Source organism: Hemicordylus capensis, chromosome 6 (genome assembly GCF_027244095.1).
Source record: "Hemicordylus capensis ecotype Gifberg chromosome 6, rHemCap1.1.pri, whole genome shotgun sequence".
NCBI lineage: Eukaryota > Metazoa > Chordata > Lepidosauria > Squamata > Cordylidae > Hemicordylus > Hemicordylus capensis.
The window spans coordinates 2,522,086-2,531,728 of NC_069662.1; the positions used below are offsets into that span (position 1 = coordinate 2,522,086).

The following is a 9,643-nucleotide window of genomic DNA, read 5'->3' on the forward strand; positions in this document are numbered from 1 at the left end:
GGAGAGCGAGGTGCTCCCCCCGCGCCCAGTTATTAGGCGGCTTGTCTGGAAGAAGAGGCCAGAGGCTGGGGGCAGCAGGGGGGCCGGGCCGGCCGGAGCCTGCTGGGTAGGTTCTCCTTAGAGGGAGCGCAACCTGAGCTCCGCGCGGAGTCAAAACGCAGGGGGGGGGCAGGAAAGGCTCTCCAGGTCTCGTGTCAGCCTCCCCCCGCGCCCGCGGTGGCCTTTAGAGGGAGCCTCCCTCCGCCTTGCCCTTCAGCCCCCCCGCGCCCCTCCTCTGGGACCCTCCCAGCTGCTCCTCCGCTCTAAAAATAGCTCCCACGGAGGTCCAATGCCCCATGGAGGGTGGAGTCCTGAGCGACCCCCCGCCCCAAGCCAGGACGCTCCTTGGGCGCTGCCAGAGAGCTCCTGGTGCGAGACTGCAGGCTACCGCTGGACGGCCCCTGCCAGGCAGTGGCCGCGAATTCCGCAGGTTAATGATTGATTGTGTCAAGCGGCCCCTCCCTGTGCCTGCCAAGCCCTCCGAATTCCGTCTGGCATTAGATGGGAGATCGAGGAGGAAGCTCCATCCTGCCACTCCGAGCTCCACTGGAGAACACTCCACCTTGCAGACATTTTTTGGAGGAAGAGGAAAGACACTTTTTGCGGGAGCAGGGGAAGAGAAAAGCATATTTGGGGGACAGAAAATCTGGGGGTTATTAGGTTTGGTGTGGGAGGGGAGTTCAGGAAACCTTCAGAAGAGGACATTTCTCTAAAATGAGGAGTCTGGTGAAAAGCAAACGGAAAGGGAAACCCAGGAGAGTCACTTTGCTGGAGACGTCTCACGGAGTCTATTTAAAACCACAATAATAGAAGCCCAGTTGGAATGTATATCAAAAAGGAGGGAAGGTACCACCAGGTTCAGGAGGATGCCATGAGGAGCATCTGCCCCCCACCCCGGGTGTGGAGGCCCTAGACTTCAGCCGAGAGTCCAGGGGCAAAAGCACCTCTGCAGGCTGCCAGAGCTGGTTGGACCATTAGGTGATGAAGGAGTGAAAGGGATTATTGAAGAGGATGTGAAGACTGCAGACAAGTTAAACAGAGGCTCTTGAGAGCGTCTATCTGTTCCTGAACTGAGCTTCTCAGGGCTAAAGAACTGAGTCTCTCCAAACTGGATGAGTGGGTGACAAAATGGCAAATATGGTTCAATGTTAGCAAATGTAAAGTGATGCATATTGGGGCAAAAAGCCACAACTTCACATATACACTGATGGGGTCTGAGCTGTTGCTGACTGACTGGGAGAGGATCTTGGCTTCGTGGTGGACAGCTTCTTGAAAGTGTTGACTCAGTGTGTGGCAGAAAGGCCAATTCCACGCTAGGGATCATTAGGAAGGGGATTGAAAATGAAAATGCTAATATACAAAACTATGGTGCAGCATTTATTATTATTTTTATTATTATTTATTTACACAGTCAGACCGATGTTATTGACTGGTTTGTTTTATCCAGACATCGAGTCCTTCCCAAGGACCTGGGATGCCTGAATTTTATTATCAATATTGTTATTATTATAGATATTGTTGCAGAATATAGGCTGTTCCCAGTAAAGTTGCTTTTTGTAGTTGGCTGATGGTGATATCTGTGGCCTCTACGGTGTTGAGGTGCTCTTCACGTTGAGGTGCTCTTCAAGCAGGATCTTCTGTAACAGATCATGGATATAAGCGCCATATAGAGAAAGTGTGGATTTCAGCAGCTCAGATTGATTTTGTAAGCATTCTATTTTACAAATCTTTACCTACACAAGTGTTCTGTGAAGTTGTGTTTGATGGCGTGGCTTCCTTCACAGCACACACCGAAGAGCATCCACCTTTCAGGATTTCCTCCAGACTATAAACCCCTTTGGAGCAGAAAGGGGTGGTTTTGTCAAGGTTTTCTGGGAGCAAGCATTTGGCTGTAGATTTCCAAATCTTGATGTGTCAACAAACATAATGAAAACTGTCCTGGGAAGGAGGAGCTGGAGGCCCTTCCTGCATTTTTCTTGGAAATGGGCGTGGCTGGCCTCAGCTACAGTATCTAACACTGTCTGTGCATTGGCACATGCCCTACATATCATGCTCTCCTCTAAATCCATCCACAGACATATGGAGGGAGGGAGCAGACTGTCCTCTCTGAATGTGGCCCCAGCCCCCTTGGCAGGTTCTGGCTTTTCAAGTTCTGTTGTCTTGATTTCTGTCTACATTTCAGAACGTGATGTGCTCATCTGTTGGAGATCCAGCTCCTGAAGGCATCAACTCAGAGCACCAGCAACCCTATTGACTACTAGGGGCATTCCGGCGTCGTAGAGAAAGTGAGTTAGCGAATCTCCTCCTCTTGTGACTCTGTCTCTGTCCTGATTCCCCTTAGTCTCAGGTTTAGGAACATAGGAAGCTGCCAAATACCGAGTCAGACCCTTGGTCCATCTAGCTCAGTATTGTCTACCCAGACTGGCAGCGGCTTCTCCAAGGTTGCAGGCGGGAGTCTCTCTCAGCCCTATCTTGGAGATGCTGCCAGGGAGGGAACTGGGAACCTAGATGCTCTCCCCAGAGTGGCTCCATCCCCTGAAGGGAATCTCTTACAGTCATCAGGCATGTCGTTTCCCATCCATATGCAACCAGGGCTTAGCAAAGCGGACAGGTCATGCTTGCTACCACAAGACCAGCTCTCCTCCCCGGCTTCATTCCCTCCCTGAGAGAAAGACGTCGATCTTCTTCTTCTGCCCCTTCTCCTGATGTAGTGAGTAGCAAGGCACATAGGCTTCCTATCTATCAGATGCATTTCCTAAACAAACCACTTTAACTAGAACTTTAACTCCATGTCTCCAGACAATATTAATCAGCTGTGCTCTTCTTACTTGTGCACTGCAGGTGGAGTGGATAAACAACCGAATCTCTCCAAACTCTTCGCACCATTGACCACTAAATATCTGGGCACCCATCTCTTTCTCACCACCTGATGTGCCTTCCCTCCCTTGTCCAATACGCGTACAAGGAAACCCCAATAACCTGACTGCTTCTCCACTAATTGTTTTCGAGGTTCTGTCAGCAGCAGCATCAGTTCATGAAGTTGACCCATACAAAAGGTCTTGTGGGTGTTTTTGCGCCCGTCGGAAATTGGAGAGTGTTCCGAACACACTGAGCATTCTTCCACAAACCTTGGATATTTCACAAATGAAGTTTCGCAGGGTTACTGACTTGTAACTGGGACACAGTCCGTTATCACAGCTAAAAGAGTTGCAGCAGTCTGGGTAGGCAACACTGAGCGAGATGGACCAGTGGTGTGACTGGGTATAAGGCAGTTTGCCATGCTGTGATGTGCCTGGCAATTTCTTTTCCAGTGCCATCTGCTGGTGAGGAGAAGGTAAACATTCACATTCATTGATCTCCAATTCAGGAGCTGCCAGATCAGCTCCTGCCTGAACAGGCGGTCCACACACGTGCTCAGCCTCAGAGGCGCCTGTTCCGTCACACATGCTCTGCCCCAGGCTTGGGTCTGAAAGCAGTTTTGGGGGAGGCTATTCAGTGGTGAGCAATTGAGGCGTTTGGGGCAACGGGGTTCCCGCCCGGCCAAGAGCTGGGGGAGGAAGTAGCCAGCCAAAGTACGTCCAGAGGAGGAGACATCATATTGGCGGCACGAGGTGGCAGGGGCTGTATTTTTAGAATATGATCGTCCATCAGAGCTGTCAAATGTCAGGCATGCAGTGTGAAACATGTGGGATCTCATGGTCTCGGGAGAGGCTTGCGTGGAGTGTGGATTTCAAGGGTCAGCCGGCCCCTTCCCTTCCTCGGGGAACATCCTGATCTTTCCTTTGGCACAACCCTGGCTTGGGGAAGCCTTGCTGTGGAACAGGCTGGCTGCTAGGACTCCTGGGTTCTCTTCTCACAGAAAGGCTAGCACTTAATATAAGCCACAGAACATGCCCCCCACCCCCACAAAAAAAGCTATGATTCCAGCCCTGGAAATATGGAGTCATACTAAGGAAGACAACATGACTCTGAGCATATAAAGAGTACTACCCCCACAGCCCACCCAACAAGGATTAGAGAAAAGGACATTCACTGGGGGAAAACACAGTCTCTTCCGCAAAAACACGATTTCCGCTTCGGCACCTGATAAAGTAATTAAGCCCCGGTTGGGCCCAGTGGTTGAGGTCTAGGAAGAAACTTTGGGGAGGGAACTCGTACTCCTGTGTGTTTTAAAAGGAGAAGAGCCCAACCTCGGGAGCTGAATTTAGAGGCGAGGAGCTCACCCACAAAGCCAAAAGAAGCCACAGGCAAACAAGCCATACAAGACAGAAAAGTGGGACTCCGTTTCCAGGGCTCCGCAGATGGAATGTTCCAAAAGTTTGCAGGGGAAGGGCGAATATGCAAGGCCCCTTCTACTCTTCGCAGGAGTGACTGTGAAGGCAGAGTTGGGCATGCCTCGTTTTCCGGGATTTATGCACACGGTGTACGTGGGTGTGGCTGTGGCCCTGCCTCTGCAGAGTCCGGAACTAGAACGGACACTTGTTCTGGACTGATCTGGAGGAACAGAGAACAGCCTTGCCCCACACTTCCCCTCTGGCAGTGTGTGGCGGACCACTTCAGGGGTAGTCAGTGTGGCCCACTGCATATGCCAGCAACATACCTTTGAAGTGAGCAGAGATCAAATAGAGGCATCGGCTTCAAGCCTTTAAACCGCTCCCATATGACAGGCGATCTGGAGAAGACGCATGAGCTTGGCTTGCTCTGCCATGCATGGGACGCCCGTGTTCGTGCCTGTTGTGGAATCTGATCCCTTTGCAATGGGCAGGCAACCTGTCCCCGCCCTCTGAAGATGAAGGCTGGGAGAGGCATCTGAATCTTCCGGGAGCCTTTCAGGCCAGTGTTGAGGTTTGCCAGACGGCACGCTTCATGAAAGGTCATTCCAGGACATCACAGCCTCATAGGACATAATGCCATGTCCCTTAATTCAAAAGCCACTCTCACCTAAACAGGAAGCGCTCCTCAACATGGGCAGAGTGCTTTCTCCCTTGCCAACGAGCAACCACAACAAATAGAATATCCTGCCAGTTCTTCCTCAGCTGCACTAGCTCCCAGTCTGTTTCCGGGCCCAGGGGCTGGTTTTAATCTTTCAAGCTCTAAACGGCTTGGGACCACAGAGACCTGAGAGAGTGCCTTGCTCCGCAGGTCCCTCCCCAGACTTTGGGGTCCTCTTCAGAGGCCCCCTTCAGAGACCAAGTGCCCCCAGCAATGAGGCTACTAGGGAGAGGGCCTTTTTGGTGGTGGCACCCCATTTATGGAATACCTTTCCCGGTGAGGCTTGCCTGGCCTTGACACTTTGTTCTTTTAGATGCCAGGAAAAGACTCACCCAGGCCTTTTAAAATAGGTTTTTAAAATGCTTTTATATTGTCTTGTGTGTTATATTGCAAACTTTTGTTTTATGTTAAGTTTTTAATTGCATGTTTTATTCTATTGTTGTTTTATTATGAACTGCCCAGAGAACAATTTGTTATGAGGTGACTAATGAATAAAGCTACTTATTTATTATTTATTAATTATTATTACTGCTATTAAACAATCTCTCTGGGATTACAGGGAAAGATTTCTGGATCCAAGGGAAGCACTTGAACCCCAGATTTCAGTGGCATAATCTAACTATTAATATATTGCTGACTGCTAATGGAATGTGTGGCTAGGCACTGTGGATAGACCCCCACAAGTTCCCATTAAGGGTGGGAGGTACTTGGAGGTGCCGGGAGACACCGCAAGGCATGGCCAAAACTGTTATTTTGTGAGGAAGCCTGGGCCTCCTCCTCCCCCAGATCCAAAATCCATCCCCAAACAAGCAGCCACAGGATAATCAAAGGAAAGCGCTGGAAAGAGGTTCTCCTCCTGCCAATCAAGAGGGCACAGCCAATGACACTGGAAGTTTATGGGGAGGCAGGTGAGAGAAAGAATTGGGAGAAGCAGGTGAGGAAGGGAAGGAGGAAGCCAAAAACTTCAAGTCTGGCGGTGTGACATCAAATCTGAATGAGATTTAAAATCTGGCTTGACATTTTTTGTTTTGGTGTTCACTTGTAGCTAAATATTATCCATCCACCCAGTTCCTTCATATCCCACATTATCACGACTCAAGAGAGAACACACAAAACAGAACTCTTGCTCTTTTTTAAGCCTCTCCCTCCCACACTCTTGGGGTAGCTGGAGAAAAGGGAGTGTCTCCAAGGGTATTACTAGCACATTGAACTCCAGCAGCGTCTGCATTCCTCTGCCTCCACAGCCCACTCAGGAAAACTATGGAATCTGGGGAGAATTGATTGATTGAACTGATTATATAGCCCTTAGGCCAGGGGTTCCCAACCTTGGATCCAGAGATGCTTCTGGACTACAACTTCCATCATCCCCAGCTGTAATCTTCTTCTTGAGGCTTGTGTGAACTCAAGAAGAGCCCAGAGAGATAATCCAGGGCAACATTCTGCTTCCCACGGTGGCCAAGGAGAAGCCCACAAGCAAGACAAAATTCTCACTGTTTGCCCCCAATCAACTGACATTCAGGGATAAACTGCCCCTAAAACTGGAGGCTCAGTTTAGCCATCATGGCTAATGTGCTAGATTCCTGTCCCTCCTTTATAAATTTGCCTAATTCCCTGTTAATAGGAACCCAGCAAGAGCCCTGCTAGATCTTCCCAAGCTGGATCCATCTAGTCTGGCTTTCTGTTTCCCATAATAGCCAGCCAGATGCCTCTAGGAAGCTCACAACCATGGGAAGGAGGAAGCTGTCCTGTTCCTGCTGTTCCCCCCTATCATTTGGTACCCATAGGTATACTGCCTTGTGACACAGAGGCTCTACTTTATTTTATTTTATTTATTTATTGCCCAAAATTCATGTCTCTGGACAGTTCACAGTACAACAGCACAAATTAAAACAAAATTAAAACATTAAAACACTAAAACAATTTAAAATTTACAACAATGTTAAAAATCTACGAATCTAATTAAAAGCCTAGGTGAACAAATGTGCCTTAACTGCCTTTTAAAATGTTATCTGAAAAAGCTGATATAGCCATTTGATAATAATCTCCTCCTCCATGAAGTTATCTTTTAATGCCATATATGCTAGTTGCCTATGACGGCCATTCTAGTACAATAATTTTACTATCAAATACAGAATAGAATAATTAAAAGCACAGGAAAAGCAACACTCACAGGTGCGTCTGCATTCTCCAGCGAAACGCTTGACTGCTGCGAGGGCGACATCTGATGGCTGGTTGAAGATTTGCACCTCTACCGCATCCTTAACGAAGTATATTGATTGATTAAGTGCCGTCAAGTCGGTGTCGACTCTTAGCGACCACACAGATAGATTCTCTCCAGGCTGATCTGTCTTCCACTTGGCCTTGAAGGTCTCTCCGTGGTGCATTCATGGCTGTCGCCATCGAGTCCATCCACCTAGTGCTGCTGGCCGTCCTCTTCTTCTCTTGCCTTCCACTTTCCCCAGCATTCTGGACTTCTCAAGGAAGCTGGGTCTTCACATAATGTGTCCAAAGTATGATAGTTAGACCCTGGTCATTTGTGCCATGAGGGAAAATTCTGGATTGATTTGTTCTATGATCCATTTGTTTGTTTGTTTGTTTTCCTGGCTGTCCATGGTTGCCTCAAAAGTCTTCTCCAGCACCAAAGTTCAAAAAGGGTCAATACATTTTCTATCTTGCTTCTCCAAGGTCCAGCTTTCGCATCCGTAGAGTGTCACCGGAAAAACCATTGTCCGAACGATTCTAATATTTGTAGGAGTAGACATGTCACGGCATCTAAATATGCTTTCCAAGGCTTTCATTGCAACCCTGCCGAGTGCTAGTCTGCAGCGTATTTCTTGACTGCTGGATCCTTTACTGTTGATGGTTGATCCTAAAAGACAGAAGCTATCCACCACTTCCATGTCTTCATTGTCAATTCTGAGGCTGGTTGCTGTACCTGTTGTCATTAGTTTAGTCTTCTTGACATTTCGTCGCTGTCCCATTTATTCACTGTGCTGCTTGACTTTCATTACTAGAGCTTATAGATCATCCTCATTCTCAGCTATCAGAGTGGTGTCATCAGCGTAGCGCAGGCTATTGATGTTTCTTCCTCCAGCTTTAGAACCACACTCATCTTCTTCTAATCCAGCTTCTTTCAGTATATGTTCAGCATATCAATTGAATAAAGAAGGAGAAAGTAGACAGCCTTGTCTAACTCCTTTGCCGATCTGGAACCAGTCTGTTTCACCATGTTCCGTCTGGACTGTGGCTTCCTGCCCTGTGTGTAGGTTTCTCAAGAGAACAATGAGATGTTCTGGGACACCCATTTTCCTAAGGATATTTCCGGAGTATATTGCAAGAGCCAAAATCCAGTCCGGATTTTCCTAGCTGCTACTCCACCCTTGTGCAAAGGGTGCCCTGGGCACAGGTGAGTGTATCAGAGGGAAAACCTGGACTGGATTTACTCCCACGGTTCGTATTGCAGTTCATATGGATGTGCAAGTATGTAGGGGAAAATAAGATAGTTTTACCAATGGATGGTGGAAAAACTGCAATGTATAAAATAAGGTAAATTGCATGGGGGCATAATAATTGAATGGGGGGGGCCTGAACTTTGCTCTTCCCTTCCTGCCTCTCCAAAGAAGAAGGCTAGGAAGGAGGTGGGGTGGGCAGGGGGTCCCATCTTCACTTTTTGCCCCAGAGTCCACTCCAACCTATTCCTGATTGCAACAGTTCTGCCTCACACTGCTCTCACATTTACACAGATGAGTGTAGGGGGTAGGAAGGGCAGATTTGAATGTGAAGTTGTAGTTTAAAAAGAGAGTACCTCCAAGCATGTACAGAGTGCCTTTCTCTTGCAGTCACATTTTAGCACAGTAAGAGACGCAAGTTTTGGGCAGTATACAAACATTTAAAATAAAATTAAATACTTCAACAATTAAATAAATAATCGTGATGCAGTGATTGCTCTTAGATGAGCTCATTCCTCACTTCCTGCTTCAAAGATCAACCATTGTGACATTAGTACGCAAGTGACTGTAGGAGAAAGGCACTCTGTACATGCTTGGGGGCACTGTACTCTATTTTAAAACTACAACTTCGTCACATTCAGAACTGACCCCACACCCACCCACCCACCCCTTGTTTGTAGACATCGGTGTAAATGTGAGAGCAGCGTGAGGCTGTAGCTCAGTGTTAGAGAGCATCTGCTTTGCATGCAGAAGGTCTCCGTTTCAGGAGAGGGCTAGGAGAAACTCCTGCCTAGGACCTTGGAGTGCGGCTGCCAGTCAGTGTAGACAATACAGAGCTAGACAGACCAAGGGACTGACTCAGTAGAAGGCAGCTTCTAAGGAAGGGCAAGAGTGGAATTATAAAGCCTACGCAGACCCCTGCTGGGACCCCAGGGGGTCCATCAAATCAAGAAGTGGTCCACTAGATGCTTTCGCCCATTGTTGCTCTTCTCTCCAGCAGCTGGTATTCAGCTACATGCCTCCTTGGAGTTTTAATTAATTGCTTGATTGATTAATTCCTCCCTCATATTTGCTAACTGCCTAATATATACATCTCCAGGCAGTGCACATACAATTATTATTATTTATTATTATTTAAATGAGAGGAGAACAGGAGAGGAGAG

At 48.0% G+C, this 9,643-nt stretch overlaps 1 long non-coding RNA gene across 2 annotated transcripts; it reads right to left on the reverse strand.

The window, feature by feature from the left end:
- Positions 1–1,408: 1,408 nt before the first annotated feature.
- On the reverse strand, positions 1,409–7,695 carry LOC128330334 (uncharacterized). Of its 2 annotated transcripts, none has more exons than XR_008310048.1 (2): positions 7,202–7,695; positions 1,409–1,676 (listed from the first exon to the last, which is right to left on the reverse strand). It is a non-coding gene; the product is annotated as an uncharacterized LOC128330334 (long non-coding RNA). The 2 variants fall into 2 exon arrangements; XR_008310049.1 differs by lacking the exon at positions 7,202–7,695 and adding an exon at positions 4,640–4,814.
- Positions 7,696–9,643: the final 1,948 nt, after the last annotated feature.